A 16,874-nucleotide genomic window follows, 5' to 3' on the forward strand; every position below is an offset into this window, starting at 1 on the left:
AAATTTCGGGATTAAAAACAGGTCAGACCGCATCAAAATATGCAATTTTTTGTATAATTATTTAACCGTGGCCACAATATGGGCTGTAATGCTAACAAAAAGAATATGGGCTCCAAAAAAACCTTAAGAATTAGCAAATAGGTTGTAAATTATTAGAAATAATGGCAGATGGGTTGTAAGCTGTTTTCAACAGATTTGAGGCTTTCCTAAAAAAAGGTTGACGCACACGCAACACCGTGTCAACTTAGTCAACACACGAGAGGAGTGATTGTTGGATGTCCATCCAACGACCATCGTGCTTCCTCAATCTCTGCTCTTCCTGCTTCAGCCACTCAGACAAGCGCTAGCGGGACTGCCTGCTCCCTCCTCCCGTGGTCGGGTGTGCTGCCGCGCAGGCCTCACCCCTCCACCCTACTCCCATCGCTGGCCTGCCATCCCTCTACTCACCCACACCTGCTTTTATTCTCCAGCGACGGTAGACGAACCAGTAAACCCTCATGCTCCCCTCCACGTGGGAAACAACTGATGAGTCTTCCCTAGCTCCGTGTCGTTCCCTTCCTAGGTCGCCGTCGTCCACCGCCCTGGTGCTCTCGGCGCGGCGTGGTCAACATGGTCAACGAGCGTCATCCATCGGAAGTGGACTATACGTGGAGAGGCTGACAGCATGGTCCACGGCCACACGCAAGGAAATGCCTGCTTAATACGCACAAAATAATGATTCCTCCACATGATAGCTGGGACCCACTGGAAGGGCCTCTGTATTTCGTGAAAAAATATTCTCCCCGCTGACAGCTCAGACCCACCAGCTATATCTTCGCACGCAAGGAAGTGCCTCCTTATTACGCAAAAAGTGGATACTCCCCCTGCTAGCTGGGACCCACCATTGTGGGAGGCTGACTTGTGGGCCTACTAAGTTGACAGGGACGGAGGTCTTTGTCAACTTATTCAATACTAGTCGTCAACCCACGCAACTGCACGGGCTAGCTATTACTCTAAACACATAATGTATCAGAATGACTGAATGATTAGACACAACTCAACTTATTATTCCATCATCATTGAGTTGTAATTTGTGGCAATATTGTTTACATAAGAATGCTTCAGGTTATATCTTTATGGATGTTTTTTCATCTTTTCAGTGCTCCCCTAAAGAACGCATATGCATTGCTAAAGACCATGTGAAAGAAAGTGAACCAAAGTTCCATTTCATCTACTGTGGAAGTAAGATTCTTTTCTTCTTTGTTCGCAAAAAAGTATTTTGTTGTGGAAAACAACAATGGTCATAAAATTGCTTCTGTTGCAAGTTGCAAATGTTATGATGTTCTATGTCAAGGATTCACATAGGTAGAAAAGCTAGGCAGAAACGGTAGCCAACAACACTTAATAATGGATATAGAAAAAAGTGTGAGGTGAAGGTAAGTACAAAAAAATAAAGGCTTATTCAAATATGCGCCGAATTTTAAAAGAAAAAATAGGAAAATAATTACGCATTTGTGCTATATTTTTTTTGGAATCTCGTTATTAAAAAGTAAATTCTAAATTCCAAGCCATTGTAGGTAGGAAAAGCTTCATATGTGCCTTGTTTACTGTCTTGGGTAGCCAGGGGATACAAAATGGACATGAAAGTAAATTTCCTCTTTTGAAATTAATGCAAAGAATATTTTTAAAATAAGATAAGGTAATTAGCTAATAAATGTGTTTGAGTGTTTCATTTGGACCTGCAGCAGTTCGCTTAACACTTTGAAACTATTATGTTGGCTACAATACTTGTGTGCAGCAAAGTTAGTAACATGCGTTTGTCAATTATCAAAAGACTGGTAGAGAGAAAGTCTTCAAGATTTTCTTAGAAATATTGATTTAGAAAAATATAATTCAGGAATAAATAAGAAATATAAAACACAACTTCAATGTTTATGGTTGAATTTGGTTCTTTGTCATCGAAGTGTTTCTCATACCAACAACAAATGATCAAGTCAATGGTTTTATGCTTAAGTGATGGGCTGCTTCTAGAACTCCTCCTTTGAAATTATTTAGAACTTCCCTTTGCTCTCTTTGAGTCATTTTGACAAATGTCCATCTTGACAACATAAATAAGCATGGATACATGGTCGCACCATGTTACTCTTTGTTGAATATAATTATCTCTCTCTCTCTCAAGCAATTTCATCAGGAGATTAATGTCAGTACAAATCCATGTGCTCCACCTCCACCTTACGATTATAATTAGATATAGTAGAGTGCCTGCACGGAAGCGAGACAATGTAAGCTGAACAGTCAAGCAGAGCATACCTTCACATTTATAGACTATTGTCTTAGCTGCAACACCTGTGTGTAGCCACTCCAGTAGCATATGTTTGTGAATTATAAAGAGATAGAGGAATTCTTCGAGATTCTCTTGAAAATATTTATTTAGAAAACTATAATTTACAATGCATGAAAATATAAAACACCACTACAATTTGGTTACATGGCTTCTAAGTGTTGATCACAGAAAAAAATGATCAGATCAAAGTCCCTATGTTGAAATAATATGCTGCTTCTAAAACTCGTGATTTGAAAAATATTTAGAAGTTCCTTCTGTTATCCATGGATGATTTTGACGAATGTCCATCTTGGCAACCTTTTTAGAATACAAAAATATGCACAATAATGCAACATAAACTACTATTACTTTTGTTTACTCTTCTTGTTGTTACAAACAGATACTACAACTACAAAACTATATAAATCTATTGCATTAGTCATTCCTTTTACTTTCTTTTTGCGCTAACGAATAAAATATAGTAATTTGAACACTGTGTGAAACGCTTTGGTACAGTATGGCAAATGATGGCGCACATATGTATGGCTCTTATTAAGAAACTTGAGAAAATAATATTACCTCCTTCCTTTTAAATTTCTATTGTTCTGATGCAGATTTGGTACCAATTCATGTAGCATAAAACAATTTCAGTGCAATGTCAATAGCAGCTTATAAAATCTATAGGTACAAACAAATAAGGATCCTGGTCAAGTGATTTTATTCTTCCCATAAAAACCAAGAACGAACACAAAGAACATGAATAGTCATTAAGTAAATTTTGTTGTTGCAAGCAGATAGGTGGGTTGCACCTGTACTTGACCGCACTGTGCTATTCTTTGTTGAATATTGTTATATATCTCAAGCAATTTCATCATGCAGAATGACATAATGTCACCCGACACGGGATCGTCGACAGGGATCCAGGGCCAGGGTCGAGTATTGGAACGCCGAGGATCAATGTCTCGAACGTGACCCCAGTTTTTAGGTTCTCGCTCCCACTGGATTGACCCGTGAATAGAAAATATACTAGGCATCCATGGCGTCTGCCCTCTGTGTCACCTAACGCAAGGCTTCACATTGAGTCTCAGTTCTCACGGGAAGCATCGTGCTAGGATACGCCATGGGTACCAGGAGTGTGGCCTCCGCAGCTCACACAACATGGACATGGTGGCTGTGGCTCCGCTGTTTGCAGTCCCGCTTCCGCACCCGACGACTGAGTCGCCAAGAAAACCAGATCCGCGAGATGGCGGCAGGGTCGTACTGCAGCCAATCTTCAATGGCGCCTCTGTGAGATGCAAATCAGGAGGAAGACACCGCGATTTTGGTAGGTGCCCGAGTAATTTGTGGCTACATTAAAATCTTTGCAGGGGCATGTATTTCAACGTTCCTTGTTCTGTGAAAACCTTCCAAGTATGAAGTTTAATGATTCTATTCCCTGAAATTTCTCATGGGATACTAACCTTCCAAGTAATCCGATTTTTTACGGAATTAAAGAACCAAATCTAGAGAAAACTCACCGGAAGGATATGGGAGAAGCCATCACGTCTCCATTGGGATGGCACACCGTCTTGTCTGCTTTGAGTTTATGCCATCTGACTACACGACGCTAAGATGAAAAGAGGCGGCTGTAACTCAAAGGGAAAACCTAGCACGGAAGAGAGCAAAGTAGTCCATGAAGAAAGGATACGTGGAGGTAAAGGAGGGCAGAGTCCACGATCTACAGGAGGAGTAGCTAGGAAGAAAGGCTGCGTTGAGATTGTCGGATTTCGGGTTCCGGCAGACCCTTGAGGTTCGAACACTGGGGTGTGCGTGGAGATTTCACCTCCTACCTACCTGCACCCCTCCGCCGTGCTAGGATCAAAACTATCGAAAGAACAACACAAGAGACATAGGGTTTATACTGGTTCGGGCCACCGTTGTGGTGTAATACCCTACTCTAGTGTGTGGTGTGTGGATTGCCTCTTGGGCTGATGATGATGAACAATACAAGGAAGAACAGCCTCGTGAGGGTCTGTTCTTGGCTGGGGCGATGAACTGCTGGGAGGAGTTCAGTCACCTTTCTCTCTCTCTCTCTCTCTCTCTCTCTCTCTCTGCTTCCAACCGGCCGACCCCTTGCCATGTGGGTGGCTGGTCCTATTTATAGAGGCCCTGGTCCTATTCCCAAATATTAAGCGGGAAGGGAGCCAACAATGGCGGGCTAATTTGAAGGGGGACAGCAAGTATCTGCTATCCTGACAAAAGTAGTCTTCGTTTGCGCAAAGCTCTGGAGATGACGCCGTCTTGGGCTCCACGGTGACCTCCGTCTCGTAGTCCTCCTGGTCTTGGTCTTGTTGCACCGAAATGGCAACCTTTGCCTGATGCCTCGGTACTCCGCGGCTGCGCTTGCCCCCTTTGCACCAAAGAGGAAAGGAGGACGCTGCGCGGGCTAGCACCCGCCTAGCGCCCTGAGTTGTCATGGCTTGCGTCATGGGCACAAGGCGAGGTACCCCGCCTTGATCTCTCCGCCTCCTCGCAGGCAGGCAAGTCTGGGGACCCCCGTTCCTAGAACGCCGACAGTAGCCCCCGGGCCCAAGGCGCGCCCGGACTTGGCCGTGCAGGGAGACGGAAGGGCAAGAGCGAAGCGCGGCGGGCCCTAACAGCCTACGGCCTTAGGCGCCGTGCGGCAGTTGATTGGACGTGGGCGGCACTGTTCCCCCGCGCCCTCCTTATTTTGCTCCTTGCTAGGCGGACCTGTAGTCGTACACAGCCGTTCCCCTTTTATCGCTCGAGCGCTTCCTGTCCTTCCTCCGCTCGAACCCTGGTTTCTGTTTTCAATTCAATCTCGAATCCTCGCCCCCTTTCCTATCGCCATGGCCCCGACGAAGAAGGGAAGAGGGAAGAATCCCGTGTCTCCGCCACGCCCGCCGCCGTTGGCGGCCCCCGCCGAGGGCTTGGGTAAGGTCAGCTTGGCTCTGGCCACCATCTTCAATGAATGCGGGAGAACGACGACCTGGCCCGCGTCCCACTTCTCCATCGACAGGATAGTTACCGAGGTCCCATATTTTGCCGACGCCCTGTGGGCAGGTCTGGTTCCCCCCTTTTCTGATTTCTTCAATGTCGTGCTCTCCCACTATCAGATCCACATGATGCATCTAAGTCCTGAGTCCATCACCCTCCTTTCGGTCTTCGCCTTTGTTTGCGAAGCCATGGTGGGCATCCCTCCTTCGGTTGCCTTGCTGCGCCACTTCTTCTCGCTGCATCTTGTTGACGATACCCAATGCTAGGCGTGCGTGAGCTTCGTTGCCGCGTCTGAGACTGCGGCCTCAGGGATTGACTTCAAGCTCCCCCTGCCCGCGGTTGGGTTCCGCGAGCGGTGGCTGTATGTGGACGCAGGGGTGCCCAGCCCCCTGCTATCGGAGCCGACCTCGCCTGCTGTCCCCAATTCTGGCTGGGGCTAGGAGACGCTCGAGAGCCCCCGGCTCGTCTTCGTCTGGCGCCGCTTCGCGCTCTTGAGGTCGCTTGGCGTGACAGCGCCCAAGGTGGTGAAGGAGTTTCTGCTATGCCGTGTTGCTCCCCTTCAACGCCACTCTCACCGGATGTGGGCCTTCCGTGGGCGCGAGGATAGTATGAGGCTCCAGGAAGAGGACCTGGCTCCTGAGGTGCTGAAGACGGCGCTCTTGACCTTGGCCGGGGACCCCAACCCTGGCAGCCCGACAGGGAGGGGCCTTGTTGTACCTCTGTCAGAGCAGGGTCGACTTCGTGAAGCAGATGCCCATCGTTGATGAGTGGGGGCTGCGCCCTGCCGGCCTCCAGGGACCTCGCGAGAATCCAGTGGTGGTGACTGCCCTTCCAATCGGCCAAGGCGACTCTTCCTCAAGTGGCGGAGCAAGGAGGCACGAGGCGCCAGAGGCCGAGGGGGCTCCCGGCGTGGTGACGGCACCGGGCGAGGCTCATGAGGAAGCAGCTATCGGGGCCCGTACCGCTGAGGCTGAGGGTGACAAATAGCTGCCCTCTGCGCCTGCGACTAGTACCCCTGAGGCTCCAGCTGCTTCTCTTGGGGAGGCGATTGGCGGCGCACATCAGGCAGGCGCCCCTGACGCTGATCGTCTTGACACTCCATCTTCGTCGCAGGTCGATCCCTGCGCCCGACTCTTAGGCCGCTTCCGCGTGGACTTTGGGGCCCTCCGGAAGAGAAGGGAGGCCCTGGGCGACGGTTACTCTTGTCGCCTGCTGAAGCGCAGAAAGTACTTCTCCACTGATGAGTAAGCCTTCTCCTTTCCCTGCTCCTGATCCTTCTATTGCTCTTACTGACCCTTGTTCCGCAGGCCCCTTCCAGCCGAGCTTGCTGAGACAGCGGAGGAGCCGTCCCCTTTGGCTTCGCCCCCTCCACCGTCTTCGAGCGCTCCGAGCAGCGGAGCCATTGTGGTGAGGGCGATCGAAGAGGCGAACCGTCCCGAGGCATATCGTGGCCCCGCGCACCTCGCGATCCTCCTTCGCGAGCCTTCTCGTGGCATAGCCAACTTGCCATGGGCTTCTCACCTGGTCATGGACTGCGATTGGCTGAGGCGCTTCCTGCGCTCTTCTCCTGAGGTCGGGCTGGCCCCAGGCCGGGCTTCTGACGCGGCGTGCCCGGCCGTCGCGAGGGTGCCAGCCCCCAGCCCGGAGGGGGAGTGCTGACTTGCAGCCCCCAGCGCTTGCTTGGGGCAGATGATGGTGTGGAAGATGTGCTTGAGCGCACTCGGGAGCGTCGTGCTCTCCGCCAAGGATTCCTTCGAAGGGTGACTGACGTAGTGAGCCTGCTTGGTGAGGAGCTTGCTGATGAAGACGCGCGCCTTGAGGCCGAGGGCCTGTGCCTGGCTGCAGAGAGGCGCGAGCTGGAGGGCGCCATCGCCTTTGCGCGCTGTCAGCGCGACCTTGATGAAGCAGAGGCCAAGGCGTCGTTGGTGGCCTCTCGGGAGGCCCGGTCTCGAGCTGCCGATGAAGCTCGGGAAGCTGACCGGCGGCGAACGGCTGTGGAGGAGCGGGCTCGGGAGCTCTTGGCCTGGTGCCACTCGCTGGAGGAGCAGGTGGAGCTGCACGAGGCAGCCCTCACGTAGATGAAGGTGGCCTCAGGTGACTCGGCGGAGCTCCAGAAGCGTGAGGAGGCGCTGACGCTGGAAGCCACCGAACGTAACTGCGAGTACGAGCGTCTGGAGACGAGGGAGCGCTTGGTGACGCAGGCGGCGGACGATGTCGCTGCACAAGAAGCCCGTGTCCTGGAGGAGGTCGGACGTCGGGTGGCCATGGCGCATTTCAACCTCGAGCACGAGTTCGAGGAGAAGCTGGGGTTGATCCAGGCCGAAGCCGAAGGCAGGACTGCTGCCCTGAGGGCCAAGCTGGAGGAGGTGACGCGGCGGGCCGATGCTTCTCGGGCCGCCCTTGAGGTGGCGCAAGGTGAGCTAACCACCTCCCAGGCTGAGGTGCTCCATCTTCGCCAGCGGGTGGAGGAGGCTGAGGCCATCGCGCACCAGAACGCGGACGAGATACGTCAGCGGCGGCTCCTGGAGCATGAGCATGGCCCTATGCTCTCCACGCTCCGGGAGAGAGCGAACGCGGCCTTGGGCAACATCTGCGAGGAGGCCGTCAGCGAGCCGCACGTAGTCAACTATGCGGGCAATCTTCAGTTCTTCACTGATGTGGTGACGCAGCTAGAGGCGTGGTCGATCAGGGCTGACAGGTTGGTGGAGGAGAGGAGCCGCGCCCTGCTCAGGTGCGCCTTTTCTCGCGTCTTCAGCCATCTCCGGAGCATGGATCCCCACTTCGATTTTGACACCGCCATCGCCCCGGTCCCCCAGGCCGTCCGAGGTGAGCTGGCGCACTGGGTGGAAGACAATGTGGAGGCTCTTATAAGGGCCTTCTCCTCGGACAACGACGACGCGATCGTGGCGGCCGACGAGGGCGGCGTGATGGGCGGCCCTGACGCTGCTGGTGGCAACGCGGACAGTGATGGTGGGTTCAGCGACGCCAGCAACGGCCCCGGTGGTGCTCCTGAGGACGCATTGGGGGATTCATCCGACTGATTGTGCACCGTTCCTGCTTACCCTGCATGAATAGAACTCAGGTTTTGGCCTGATAGCTGTGGGAGCATTTTGGAGGGGGAGCCCCTCATGTAAAACTTGTGTTTATCGTATCAGTAGGAACTACATTGCCTATGCGCCCGCACCAAGCGGTTGGCTTAAGCGACGCGCTGGTCGGCTGGTTTACCTTTGTCCCGTGCTGGCCCTAGGGCAGCCCGCAGGAGGCTGTGGTGCCCTGAGTGTTTCCTGATTGATTCCGTTGGATCTGCAGTAAAACACCCTCCTGAGAGGACGCGGCGGCGGCAGTCTGGGCTGCGCGCAAGCTATGCCTGACCCGGCTCGCGAGGGGCTCACGAGGGGAGGCAGCTGAGGCGAAGTGGTAACCGAAACGCGAGAAAATGCTCGAACGAGACTAAGCACCCCTTCCCTGAACACACGCAAATCTCAAATTCGAATCCAACTTGAATCCAGTGGGGGAAAGCGACAACCAAAGGGAAGAGCAACGAAAGCAAACAAAAGGACGCGTCCGGCACCTAGTCTAGTCTTGGACGTCTTCTCACCAGCGCGGAGCTAAGTGCTGCCACTAGTCCAGTTTTAGCCCCACGGCCTAAGGCCGGCACCCCTGAGACTTCGGGGCGTGTATAGCCCCACTCATTATTATGTGAGAGTGTCACAGGGCGGCAAGCTTCACAGGCATTGGGCCTTCTTCACAGTTACTGGCCTTTCTTCATATCGCCAGATGAGGGCCCCGCCTTGCGCCACACTCTAGTGCCATCAGCAACGACCGAAAACCAGGATGCCGCCCGATGGGGTAGAGCGGTCGCCAGAGGTTCCCCCGACGACCACGGGTCCTCCGCCGTGGGCAGGCCCTGGGGCACCTCCCCAGCGGAGGGCCTACCTCCTGAGAACGCCTTGCTCCGAACACCGCGGTGGTGATGTCGGATCCCTGCCCCTCTCCTGCAGCCCCCTGCGCCCTCCTCCCGAGGGGTAGGAGACTGTAGGAGTGGGGCAGCTACTCGCTGTGGCAACTTGCACCTCCTGCGATCCATGGTTAGCGTATACCTGCCCCTGAAGAATTAGCGGTAACCGATACTCGTTGCCTCCAGCGTGGCCAGTGGGACCGTCCCGGGGCTCCTGGAAAGGCTCAGCTTCGAGTGCCTCGTCCCCCCAGCTTGGGCTAAGGAGTGAGCCTTGCACGTTCTTGTGAGGGTGTCCTTGGTCCATCATCAGGGGCACGTATTCCTCCGGCGCCGTCATTCCGAATGCCACGCCATAATGCCCCGCGTGCCACGCGGTCCTGCCTGACGCGCCTACTGTGGGGTGGCAGCGCGGCCGCCCACTGGGGCCGCGGGTCGCGTTGAGTCCTTCTTCTTCGCGGACCGGGGGCGGGGGCAGCGCCGCCGCCGGTCTGGCGCTGACAGCTTCGCTGGCATCGGGGTAGCCTTGGAGCCCGCGGGCGCGCGCGGAGCCCCCGCGCGGGTCGCCCTGGGCTTGAGATGGGAGCTGGGTGGAGAAGGGGTGAGCCCCCGAGGCGGCGAAGCCCAGGAGCTCTGCCACTCGCTCCAGCAGCACGTCGTGGCCGCCCTCTAGCAGTCTGCACTGCAGCAGCTCTCGGGCCACCGTGAGCGCGGCCCTCGAGTTCGCCTGCTCCCGGCGGGTGTATGGTGTCGTGGTCGCGGCGTGATTGGAGGCCCTTGCTGCTGACCGCGCCTACCACGGTGTGAGAGCTGTCGAAGCCTGTTCGCGTCGCTCGCGGCCGGCATCGCCCTGCAGACCGCGAGCTGCCTGGGGCACGGGGTCACCCGAGGCGAGCGGCTCTGTGCGGGCGAGGCGCGCCGCCCATGGGTCTGAGTTACCCTCCTGGTCGCCGGGCATGGTGATGACGACGCGACGGGGCATGGAGCGGTGGAAGATGAATTCCGGCGCACCCCTACCTGGCGCGCCAAATGTTGGATTTCGGGTTCCGGCAGACCCTTGAGGTTCGAACACTGGGGTGCACGCGGAGATTTCGCCTCCTACCTACCTGCACCCCTCCGCCGTGCTAGGATCAAAACTATCGAAAGAACAACACAAGAGACACATGGTTTATACTGGTTCGAGCCACCGTTGTGTTGTAATACCCTACTCCAGTGTGTGGTGTGTGGATTGCCTCTTGGGCTGATGATGATGAACAATACAAGGAAGAACAGCCTCGCGAGGGTTTGTTCTTGGCTGGGGCGATGAACTGCTGGGAGGAGTTCAGTCACCTTTCTCTCTCTCTCTCTCTCTCTCTCTCTCTCTCTCTCTCTCTGCTTCCAACCAGCCGACCCCTTGCCATGTGGGTGGCTGGTCCTATTTATAGAGGCACTGGTCCTCTTCCCAAATATTGAGCAGGAAGGGAGCCAACAATGGCGGGCTAATTTGAAGGGGGATAGCAAGTATCTGCTATCCTGACAAAAGTAGTCTTCGTCTGCGCAAAGCTCTGGTGATGATGCCGTCTTGGGCTCCACGGTGACCTCCATCTTGTAGTCCTCCTGGTCTTGGTCTTGTTGCACCGAAGTGGCAACCTTTGCCTGATGCCTCGGTACTTCGCAGCTGCGCTTGCCCCCTTTGCACCAAAGAGGAAAGGAGGACGCTGCGCGGGCTGGCACCCGCCTGGCGCCCTGAGTCGTCATGGCTTGCGTCACGGGCACAAGGCGAGGTACCCCGCCTTGATCTCTCCGCCTCCTCACGAGCCATCCTAACGAGGCCGTGCCTGAGGAAGCTCTGTGTCGTCCGCCCCGTGAGGCTTGGCCCCTCACGAGGGTCTTGAGTTTGTATTGGTGAAGATGGGCCGTGCTAGGCCCCCCTTCGAGCCATGCCGCGGGCCACAGGCAGGCAAGTCTGGGGACCCCCGTTCCCAGAACGCCGACAGAGATGTAACTGGTTTTTTCTTACAATTAAGCAATATTAAAAAAAAGATTATGTGGGTTGATTCTGGACTGTAATAATCTGGCCCCACGAGATTAACGGTTCGTATTTTCTAATTAACGTGGAAATTTTTTGGGAGTCACAAATTAGTATAGGTATAGATGAACGTTTCTAGCTCCAGTGACCGTATAATGTCCATCCAACGGCCGTAGTGCTTCCTCAACCTCTGGTCATCTTGCTCCAGCCACCCAAACCAGCACTGGTCGTTCCGCGAGCTCCTGCCTCCCGTGGCCGGCTGTGATGCCGCGGAGGCCTCACCGCCCCCTACTACACCCAGCGCTGGTTAGACCATCCCTCTACTCACCTACACCCTCTGTTACTCTGTGGCGACGGCAGCCTCACACCACAGACAAACCAGTGAACCCTCGTAGTCCTCTCCGCATGGGCATCTGTAACACCAACAATGCGGCTATATCTACCACGTGTCGGGGCACGACTTAGAGGCATAGCCGCATGGTAGGTTTGTCGCAAGAGGGTTAATCTTCACACAATCCCATGTACTGAATAAGAAAGGGATAAAGAGTTGGCTTACAATCGCCACTTCACACAAATACAAGTTAAACATACATCATCCAGAATACAATAAAGGTCACACTACAAAACCAAAATAAAAGAAGACAACCCCAAACGCTAGATCCCCGATCGTCCCGACTGGGCTCCACTACCGATCAACCGGAAACGAAACAAAACAACGAGAATTCAAGATCTTCATCGAGCTCCCACTTGAGCTGGGTTGCGTCACCTGCACTGGAATCATCGGCACCTGCAACTGTTTGGAAGTATCTGTGAGTCACATGGACTCAGAAATCTCACACCCGCGAGATCAAGACTATTTAAGCTTATGGGTAGGATAGGGTAATGAGGTGGAGCTGCAGCAAGCACTAAGCATATATGGTGGCTACCTTACACAAAAAAAGAGCGAGAGGAGAAGCAACGCAACGGTCGTGAACTAGAAGTGATCAAGAAGTGATCCTGAATCTACTTACGTTCAAGCATAACACAAGAACCGTGTTCACTTCCCGGACTCCGCCGGAAAGAGACCATCATGGCTACACACGCGGTTGATGCATTCTAATTAAGTTAAGTGTCAAGTTCTCTCAACCGGACATTAACAAATTCCCATCTGCCCATAAATGCGGGCACGACTTTCGAAAGTTCAAACCCTGCAGGGGTGTCCCAACTTAGCCCATCACAAGCTCTCATGGTCAACGAAGGATATTTCTTCTCCCAGGAAGACCCGATTAGACTCGGAATCCTGGTTACAAGACATTTCAACAATGGTAAAACAAGGCCAGCAAAGCCGCTCGATGTGCCGACATCCCGATAGGAGCTGCACATATCTCGTTCTCAGGGCAACACCGGATGAGCAATCCGTACAACTAAAACCAGCCCTGAAGTTTCCCTGAGGTGGCGCTGCAAGGGGCTCTAGTTCGGACCAACACTTAGAGAAGCACTGGCCCGGGGGAGTTAAAATAAAGATGACCCTCGGGAGCGCGACTCCCAAAGGAAAAGTAGGTGGTGGTGAGGCAAATGGTAAAACCAAGGTTGGGCCTTGCTGGAGGAGTTTTATTCAAAGCAAACTGTCAAGGGGTTCCCATAACACCCAACCGTGTAAGGAACGCAAAATCAAGGAACATAACACCGGTATGACAGAAACTAGGGGGGCAAGAGTGGAACAAAACACCAGGCATAAGGCCAAGCCTTCCACCCTTTACCAAGTGTATAGATGCATTAATTAAATAAGATATATTAATGATATCCCAACAATATCCATGTTCCAGCATGGAACAAATTTCATCTTCACCTGCAACTAGCAACGCTATAAGAGGGGCTGAGCAAAAGCGGTAACATAGCCAAACAACGGTTTGCTAGGTAAGGTGGGTTAGATGCTTGACATGGCAATATGGGAGGCATGATATAGCAAGTGGTAGGTAGCACGGCATAGCAATAGAGCGGACAACTAGCAAGCAAAGATAGAAGTGATTTCAAGGGTATGGTCATCTTGCCTAAGATCCCGCAAGGAAGAAGAACGAGTCCATGAAGAAGACGAACCATCGTAGTCGAACGAATCCTCACAACTCCGGAACAAAACCGAAGCAAATGAGAGAAGCAACCTGGAAAGAAGAAAGCAACATAGTAAACAACCATCATATAAACATGGCATGATGCACAACCAAGGATGATGCATGTCCGGTTTAATGATGCATGGCATGACAAAGTGCACAAGCAAAACTACAAGTTAAGTGGAGTTCAATATGCAACGATTTGCGTATTGACGGAACACCACATGTCTTATTTAGTTCTCTCTTGTTTATCTACCCAACAATATTAAATGTTGATTAACATGGCAAGAGGTCAAGCAAATGAAAACTACCTATCTAGGCAAGTTTAAATGAGGCCGGAAGAACAAACAGCAAGTCTGGAAACTCCTCATGTGCATATTTTAGGTTTGGTACTATTCTGCCCTATACACAATTTAAGAGTTATTAAACATCCAAATAAGTGCACCATGTTAAACTAGGCATTTTTCTACCCCATTTACATATAAAGATTATTTAAAATGGAGCTACGATTATTTAGTTATGAATTAAAGCATTTTAACAAGCATATGAGCAAAGTTAATGCAAACAGCAATTTAAACATCTCAAACATGCATCAGAGTTGGATACTGTGAATCTAGAAGCAATTCTAAGCATTTTTCATCTTTGAAGTTTTTACATATGATGCACGGTTGGTGAGTTTAGATATGCATGAAGCTTAGGGACTATTCTGCAAAATTGCAAATCCCTGGAAATTAGCTAAAACGTTCTGCGGAAAAAACACCAAACGGGATGAATCTAGCTGGCCCAACAAGTAAAAAAACAAGAGGGGGCGCTGGAGTGTGGCCTCACCATGGGCCTTGGCCCGATCGGTGCAAAGGCTGGTGCGCTGGGCCTTGGAGAGGCAAAGAGGCCCATGCGCGTGGCGGGCGCTGGTGGGATCTGGGCCTGGCGTAGCCTTGGTCAACGCAGGTAGGAGGCGCGTTCGCTATTCATTTTCTGCTTGATAGAGACAAAGCAGCGGCGACGGCAGGGATGCAGTGGCTGCTCCATCTGGCGAGGTGCAGGTGAGGAAGGGAAGGCGGCGTAGGGCAGCCGCGGATCTGGTCGATGAAGGGGTCGAGGAAGCTTCGGGCGGCAGCGGTGCTACGAGCCACCGGATCTGGCATGGTTCAAGTCCGCAGGGGAGGCAGCGGTGCTTAATGCTCGACCTGCAGGGAAGCAGAGGGACTTGGCGCGGGGTCAACGCACGAGCAGAGCAACGGTGGCAAATCTCGGTGGGAAGGAGGCCAGCGCAGTCTCGGTCAACTCGGTAATAGGATGCGGGCGAGGCCAGGAACGACAGCGGCTGCGGAAACTCCTATTGAGGAAAAAAAGAGAGGTCTGAGAGGTTAGAGACCAGAGGGAAAAGGGTGATTGCGGGAGGAAGGAGAAGAACATAGGGGGAGCGGCGGCACTGGCCTGGTCGGGGTCGCCGGCGTGCTAGAGAGGAGCTCCGGCGAGGGAGGCGCACAGCGCAGGGGGCTCGAGGCTCCGTGCTCCTCTCGATCTAGATCGAGGACTGAGGCAGGGAAGAGCTGCGATTGAATTGGCTGGATTTTTTGGACCGAGGAGGATGAAGCTGGCAAAACAAAGGGAGTGGCGGCGGCATGGGGATTGGACCAGATCCCTAGAAATTAGGGTTGATGGTTTAAATAGTGAGTGGGTTAGGTTAGGGGCTAAACGGACCCTCCTATTTAGATCGGACGCTCGAGATAAATAGGCTAGGGCGACCAAAAATAAAAACGGAGATGTTTTGTAGATGTTTGGGGATGATCCGGACCCAACGGTGACGACTGCCCGGGTCGGGTCCGGGGATGTTTCGGACGCGCACGTGAGGGTTCGGTTGGAACTTGTGGGCTGTGCAGAAGGCCTTGGGCTGAGAGGACAGAAAAGAGAGAGAGAGACCCGGCGACTGTTTTCAGAGACCGAAAACGTCCCACGATAGACCGACTATATTGCAGCCATATGTTTAATGGTTGGGCTATCAAACGAGCTCTGAATGCGACGAAAATTGACAGGCGGCCTACTGACAACATAACAACACCGCAAGACAACTTTCAACCCATTCTGAGAATATTTCCCAGCCACTTATAAAATAATATTTCGCACGTGTCGCGGGCGCGTGCAAGTGTGTCTGGGCTCAGAACGGACAACGGAAAGAACTGGGGGAACCCGGACGAATGCAAGTTTTGAAAACATGATGATGCAATGCACATGATGACATGACAAGATGCAACACACAAGCAAATGACAAGGCAACAACAGCGAATAACTGGAAGACACCTCGCAGAACGGCGCTCGTCAACCTCACACTCAGTTGCAGATCTAGGTTGTCTTTAAGAATTTGGAGAGGTTCGGCTAACGTTGCTTCCGCAATGGTACACAGACTATCCAAATTTGAAGTAGACAACCCAGGGTCTCAATGAACTTACCACCACTTGTTAGAGTTTGAACATAGAACAATCGAGCAGCTTGTTAGGTTGAAGACATTAGAAAATGGCAATAGCTACAAGTTCAAGCGAACACTCTGGTAGAAGAGATTACAAAGGTCGATCAGGTCAAACAAAACGACTTTTGCAAATTGGAAGGATAATTTATGAACTTGGCCAAATGCCGACTTGATGATCGGTAGAAGGGATGAATCTACAACCTCTGGGTGTAAAAGGCAAGTGATTTTTGGACCACTCACTACAAAAAAATACACTTCCGTGATGATACGTGTTTGTCACAGTAGGTCGCTTTTTTGTCATGCATGTACATCCATGACAAATTTATGACAGAATCAAGATAGTCATACCTGTGCTGTCGTAGAAGTGTTCCATGACATTACCAAAATTATCACGGAAGTGTCCACTTCCATGACGATAAATCGCGCGTCACAGAAGTGCTTTCGTCAAGGGTGACCGACACGTGGCATCCACCGTAACGGAACGCCGTTAAGCTATCGGGTCGGGTTTTGGATCCAATAACCCATTAACAGACCAATGGAGATTTTCCATGTGTAAAATCATCATTGGCTGGAGGAAACACGTGTCGGCTCATCGTTGGGACAGATGCAACCACTCATTGGATGGAAGGTGCCTATGATACATAGACACATGGCACGGCCCAACAGAGGCCCATTCCTGTGAAAAGGCCGGCCCGTTTGACTTGGTCAAAAGCTGGCGGGCCGGCACATGGAAAGCCTGTTAACGGCCTGTTCGAATATAGCCCATTTACAGCCCGCTAACCCAAGGCCCATTACGCCCTATCCGAATTAGGCCCAGTAGCGTCATTTGGGCCATCCAATATGATTCCAGCCCGTTTTCACTTCTGGCCCATGTATGGCCCATGACGTCTTTCGGCCCATATGAGGCCCTATGTAACTCTTGGCCTACTAACGGCCCGTGGTGAAACTGGCCCGTAATGAACAGTGTATCACTTTACACCCATTAACGGCCCGTGGTGAAACTGGCCCGTAATGAACAGTGTATCACTTTATACCCATTAACGGCCCGTTATTCCGTT

The sequence above is a fragment of the Triticum aestivum genome, chromosome 3A (assembly GCF_018294505.1).
Source record: "Triticum aestivum cultivar Chinese Spring chromosome 3A, IWGSC CS RefSeq v2.1, whole genome shotgun sequence".
Lineage (NCBI taxonomy): Eukaryota > Viridiplantae > Streptophyta > Magnoliopsida > Poales > Poaceae > Triticum > Triticum aestivum.